The sequence below is a fragment of the Hyaena hyaena genome, unplaced genomic scaffold (assembly GCF_003009895.1).
Source record: "Hyaena hyaena isolate Hyena2069 unplaced genomic scaffold, ASM300989v1 scaffold_80, whole genome shotgun sequence".
In the NCBI taxonomy this organism is placed as follows: Eukaryota; Metazoa; Chordata; class Mammalia; order Carnivora; family Hyaenidae; genus Hyaena; species Hyaena hyaena.
The window spans coordinates 2,878,712-2,885,197 of record NW_024080712.1 but is presented as its reverse complement, the minus strand read 5'-3'; the positions used below and the strand labels follow the sequence as shown (position 1 = coordinate 2,885,197).

The 6,486-nt window shown below is 42.4% G+C and overlaps 1 pseudogene; it reads right to left on the bottom strand.

Annotated features, from left to right (window-relative positions):
* Nucleotides 1-4,176: 4,176 nt before the first annotated feature.
* LOC120232926 lies at nt 4,177-4,372 on the bottom strand (annotated as a pseudogene).
* Nucleotides 4,373-6,486: the final 2,114 nt, after the last annotated feature.

Genomic DNA, 6,486 nt, shown 5'->3' with positions numbered 1-6,486 from the left:
ACTTTCTGGAGACACTGTGGGGATGAAATAGCAGATTTGCTGTCATGGGACTTGGCCCGGAGCAGCAAGAGTAGGACATCTTCATTCTCTGCACTCCTCTTCCTCGCTGAGAGCCTCTTGACAACCTTCCACCTCTGACTGCTGCTGTATTTGCTCTGCAGAATTTCTTCCTGCTCTCGGTGTTCATTTATTCATCCATCCTTCCGTCTGGTAACTTTTTGTTGAGTGCCACTCTATAAGAATTTAATTACAGAAGAATTGGTGAAGGTGGGAATGATCTTGATCTGTATCATTTAATCACTCAGGCACAGGGGAAGTCTCAGGAAAAACTGTCTCATCTATATGTACCTGTCCTGCTCTGTTGTGGCAGAGTCCTGTTCTAAGGGCCAGTCTTTCCACTTGATTAACTACCTAATGAAAATACTTAAAAAGGGACATTCTCCCTGGAGGCAATGCAGCAATGCTAGTGGCTCTAATGGAACTTAGCAGGTAGGCAGGGCTTTTCCTACCAAACACATATACCATATAAGTGGTGACTTACTAGTAGTCTTGATATGAGCTTTGCCAAAATACCACTCCTAGTTCAGGAGCAGCCAGGAAGTGAGTCTTGTCCAAGTTCCTCTACAGTACGTGGGAGGCAGAGTGCATGGATTTTCAGCCATGAGGATCTTTCTCTGGGGTAGAGAGCCGTGAATTCATATGTATCAGCAGTGGAACAGATTGCAAAAAATGGCCTCAATACTTTTCAGCTTCTCCCATCAAGAGATGAACTGTTTCCCCATTCTTGAAATCCAGGGTGGCCTTGGGATTTGCCTTGACCAATGCACAGTGGTAGAAGTGACATCAAGTGAGCTCCAAACCTAAGCATCAAGAGGCCATGTGGCTTCTGCTTTTCTTTGTCTTGGGACCCTGTGACCTGCTGTTTGGAGGAACCCAGACAATCTTGCTGGATCGTGAAAGACATGTGACCTTGTCATTCCAGCCTTCCAATTGCCAAACATCTGAGTGAGACCATCTTAGATCCTCTGCCAGCTGACTCCAGATGCATGTAGAAGTCCAACAGGGATTGACTGAGCTATAGCTCCAATCAGAACAACCAACCAACTTCCCAAATCATGAGCTAAACAAATGGCAGTTATTTTAAACCACTGGGCTTTGGGGTGGTTGGTTACACAGCAAAAGCTAACTGATATGAGTAGTCATATGAGATGATTTGTATCCTATTTTATTATGTTTATTTATTTATTTATTTTGAGGGAGAGAGTGTGTGACCAGGGGAGGGGCAATGTGTTTTCATTTCTTTGAGAATAATCCCATTACTCAGATTTTATACACCCCAGGAAAGACGTGGCACTTAACTCTCAAGTTAAGATTTCTTCCCCTTGAGAAATGGAGGGGAGAGTGGGAAAGGCCAAAGTGTCATGTATTAATATAGCCCTATGTGAATTTGGATTATTTAAATATGAAGTAATATGATACAAACATACTTACAAAGTCTCATTTCTGGAACAGTTTTTGAAATAATGTGAATCTCCCCCTGCAAAATCAATAATCGCATATGTTTCAAGTCGGTGGACTGAGAGAATTGGAAACTCTAATTATGCTATTGCTATGGTAGCTGATAAACATAACTACATGATAGTGTTCTTTATCAGTCTTATGAAAAAGTTATTCTTGAATTATAGGAGTTTGAATTCTGAAAGGTGTTCTGCGGAACACCCTAGCATAAATTGACTTTGATGGTCTGTCCTGTTGATTGTTTTTGTGCCTGAGGCAAGGGGATGGGCACTGAGAAAAACTAGGAAAGAAGGATCAGATTTTGAACCCTCATGAGGAAGGGGGGGAACCAGATACTGGATGAACTGCTTCGGGATCCAGGTGATAATGGGCATCACTGTGAAGGATGAGAGCCAGAGTCCCTACTTCTCCATGGCACCAGGACTGCTGTGACATTTTCAGAATTGACAACTCCGGGACCACAGAGACACATGGTCAAGGATGTTCCAAGATGTCTGTCAGCTGTGTGAGCATTGAAGCTTCCCCTAGTGGCTGCATTAGCAAGGACATTAGCAAGGACATGGATGGAGTGAACTGGAAGGGAGAGAAAGGACTGTGAAAGGTGAGCTGGGTCCTGACTGTGGCTCACAAGCTGACCCATGGGCACAGGAGAGGCATACTTTAAGACCTTTAGTAATATTTTGGGGTGGGAGGAGATTTTGGAGGGTCTGTGTCTGTAGAAAGAGTTAAATGTAAGAACTTTGAGATACTGATGGTAGTCAGTCTGAATTTATGGACAGGCGGCTTTGACCTTGGGATTCTTAATATACCTATACATGCCAGTATGGTGGCTTTGCTCTTTAGTCTCTTTATGGACTTGGGCTATTTACTTAACTCCCTAAACCCCTGGTTCCTCGTTTGTAGAATGGAAGCAGTAATGGTACTTAACTTTATGAGATTTTTTTGTGAGGATTCAATGAGCAAGGAAGGAGCTAAGCATGGTGCATAGTCAACATTGTAAATGTGAGCTATCATTATGTTGTTAATACATTCGCTGTCTTTGAAGCATACAATCTCAGTTTCACAGAACCTTTGGAATTGCTAACAAGGTTTGCTGACCAGATTACTTTGAGATCATCGGTAACTTTTGGGTCTTAGATCCTTCCTGATCTTTAATGATTGATGTGGCAGGAGAACACAAGTAATGATTCCTTCTTAGTCTCAGGCCCTCTGCAACTGTCGTTGCAGCTGGCATTTTCTAATTTTCTGCCACATCCTTCTGGGAAAAGAGTACCTCTTATGTAGGAGAGATGATATTTTATCAAGGAAGATCAAGCCATTCTGAGAGAGGAGAAATTACCCATATGTTTTCATTCACTGACATTTTGGGAAAATTACAGTTTGCTTTCTTCTTTATTAAATGGCATAAAAATTCTGTAAAAACAATTAATGGAAATATTTAATTCCAACTATATTAAAACCAATTTTTCTGTCTCTATTGCACTCAAAATGGCAGGTTGAATGAATCCTTGAAAGTATGACTAGGGGTTTCCATAGCAACCAGACAGGAACGAGGGAGGAGACCTAGTTCTGGTCCATAGGTGCTTTTCTTCTACTCACTGGGGACCCTAGCGAATCCATTTGTGGACAGAACCGTGCCATGGCTCTCAGTGCACCCAAGTCTAGAGCTCCAAATGCTACTTTCTAACCAAGGTGGGGCCAATGGAGGTTAGAGTGACTGCTCATAGTGAAAGGACCCCAGTGAATAATAATAATACCAGAGATTGGATTATATTTTTCATTCCATAAAGTGTTTTTGTTTACATTATGTTACTTAATCATGTTATCACTCTAACGTAAGTTATCGCCATTCTAAAGGTGAGGAAACAGGTTAAGAAAGGTGAAATGGCATGCTAGAGTCAAGTTGCAGAGCCAGGGTCTGAATCATCCTACTCCAAGACCAGTGTCCATTCCTTGGGGCCCTGGTATGGGTCAGAACCTCCTTCACAGACTCTTCCCTGTTCTCCATGGCAGGGTGGGTGATTGGAGAGAGTGAGGCTTTACCTGCGTCCTCACGGGGGGCTGTGATGGAGAATAGGGCACAGCTTTATGTATTTCCATGAAAGGCACACTTGCCAGGATGGGAGATGAATACTGTGTGGAAAAAAAGACACGTTGCATTTCTTCTGTGGCCCCTGATACTTTGCTTGCTGTAGTGTGGAGCCCCTCATCAGTGGCAGTGATAAAAGGCACTGTCTTGTTGCATCTATTAACACATCCTTCCACAGTTTTGTTTAATTACACTGATTATTTCCCACTGTGAGTTTATTCTTTTCTGAGCTTTTTTCTCAAGAAGCTTCTGTAATTTCACTCCCAATTATTATATTATTGTAAGAAGGGGCTCTCCAGTGGCACAATGGGTCATTTCAGCCTCTCATATAAAGCAGCTTCTAATTTTTGTGTGGAATGAAAGAACTAGTTACTGATTAGAGTTGGAAAGACTGTGTGAATATCCTAGATCTTTTTTTTTTTTTTTTACTATTACAAAAACTTATTTAACAAAAAAGTTCAATGTGAAAATGTATACAACCCAATTTTTACATTTAGTAGAACAGGTGCTGTGGAGAAGCAGTTGATTTCTCTGGTGAGCATAGAAGTTGGTTATAGTCCTGCCAGGGTTTATAACATGTTGATTCTGTTTCCTCCTAATACCACCATTCCATTATTGTCCTGTTGTCCACTAATTGCCATCCCCACACATTCGTCTGTCACAAGATTCATAAAGGGATCTAGTCCCTGCGCTAGTCCTTGGACATGGCTACCACCATTGGACATGGCTACCACCATTTAATTTCAATGATAACTTCTTGTGCATGAATTTTTTCACCTTGGGAGGGTGAGCTTTGCTCAGTGTCTACTCAGAGAGCTCAAAGATGCCTCGAAACAGAATTCGTGGCCTCCCTGCTGCTCCCACAGTAGGCCTGGCATCTTCCCTATATCTTTAATTATGGTGAATTAACATTGTACTTTTTTCCCAACTTTAGAATCATATCCCTCTTTTACTTTCTACCTCCATGCTGCCACTAAGCATTTTTTTTTTTAACCCTCTGGAAACTCTGCTGACTCTCCGGCTTCCTTTTCACTCCCTCCATGATCCCATCGTAATCAGTGGCCATCTTAGATCCACAGTGCCTCGTTTGCCTCCTTTAGGCTTCTCAGTTTCTGGTCTTTATTCTAATGCATCCTACACATGGCAGAATGGATACTTTGTTCAGCTTTTATTTGGTTTAGGCCACTCCCATTCTAAGAAGCCCAGAATAATTAAAATTACCTCTTGAATAAAATTAAACCTCCTAATTATATTCTCTAAAGTTCTCAGCCTGTAAAGTGCCTCCACTTAATGGCTCCCTTGCCTGCCCCACTCCAGTTGGACATCGCACTTCAGCGACATGAACCCATTTGCACTTCCCACTTGGAGTGCACATTTATACCCACCTATTAACCTATGAGCCTTTGTACATCCCACCTCTCCCATTCACAACTCCTCCCCTCTTCAGTTTACCAGGAAAGTAATTGGTTTGACTTTGTTTAACTAGACGTTTCTCAAATTTATTTTACCACAGAATAATTTTGCTTACAACATAGCTATTAAAAAATGTGCTAGATAGCTTCTTTCTACTCTTCGCTCCTCTAGGCCCACCCTCCCTGAACCTTCCTCTACTCTGCTGTGCGTCCATGACGCCAACTTGTATGAACCATATCAACAGGTCCTTCTTGACCTCTGTCACGGTCAGTTTTATGCATCACCTTGGCTGGGCCATATTACCCACTTTTTAAATTAAGCACAAATCTAGGTGTTGCAGTGAAGGTATTTTGTAGTTGTGGCTAACACCTACAATCAGTACACTGTAAGTAAACTGGATTACTCTCCTTAATGCTTGTTTTCATCCACTCAGCTGAAGGCCTTAAGGGTAAAACCTGAGGTTTTTCAAAGAGGAAGTTCTAGCTCAAGGTTACAATATTTTACCACCCTGATTGCACAAGCCAATTTCTGAAAATGAATTTCTCTCCTCTCCCCCAATATAGATTCTGCTTTTCTGGAAAACCCTGAGTAATATACCCTTTAACTTCTGAGTTGGTTTGGCCAGTGAGGCCTATTCACAGGTGATTAGAGGGAAGAAGGAGACTGGGGCTAGGATATTCATTCCCCGGGTCACAGTCTGCTGGGTCTCTTATAGTGGACTATGTCTGTGGACAGAAATCCCAGCTCTGGAGCCTTCTCCCTCTGATTCTTTTCTTCTTCTTAAAAAATTTTTTAAAAATGTTTATTCATTTATTTTGAGAGAGAGAGAGAGAAAGAGCTTGAGCAGGGGAGGGGCAGAGAGAGGCGGGGAGAGAGAGAATCCCAAGCAGGCTCCACACTGTCAATGCAGAGCCCCATGCAGGGCTCAAACCCACGAACCATGAGATCACGGCCTGAGCTGAAATCAAGAGTCTGACGCTTAACTGACCGAGCTACCCAGGTGCCCTGATTCTTTTCTTCTTAATTCTGGGTTCAGTAAACCATTCCACCCTCCATCGTCTTTCCTCTTGGGGCCTAGGAATGGTCACAGCTCCTTGTTGTTACTAGACCTGGGGTCCTGCACTATCTTCTGTGGTTTCCCTGTACTCTGTCTTTATGTTTGTGAATAGCCCATTGTTAAACTTTCTCCCAGTTGCCCAATTTGAATGTATCATTTGTTTCCTGACATGACCTTGACTGATACAATATCTCATGGAATTACTGTCCCAAGAAACATACTTTGGGAACCTATGCTTCAACTTCAACCTTTCTCTTATGAGGGGGGCACAGTTGTAGGGTTCACTGTGTCCCAGAACAGTCTAGGAGAAGTCAGAACAGACTTCATAGAAACAGAGATTTGTGGGTTAATAGTTGAATTACAGGTAAGTTTAATTTAGCTGGAGAGAGAGTGTGCATGGCAATAGAAG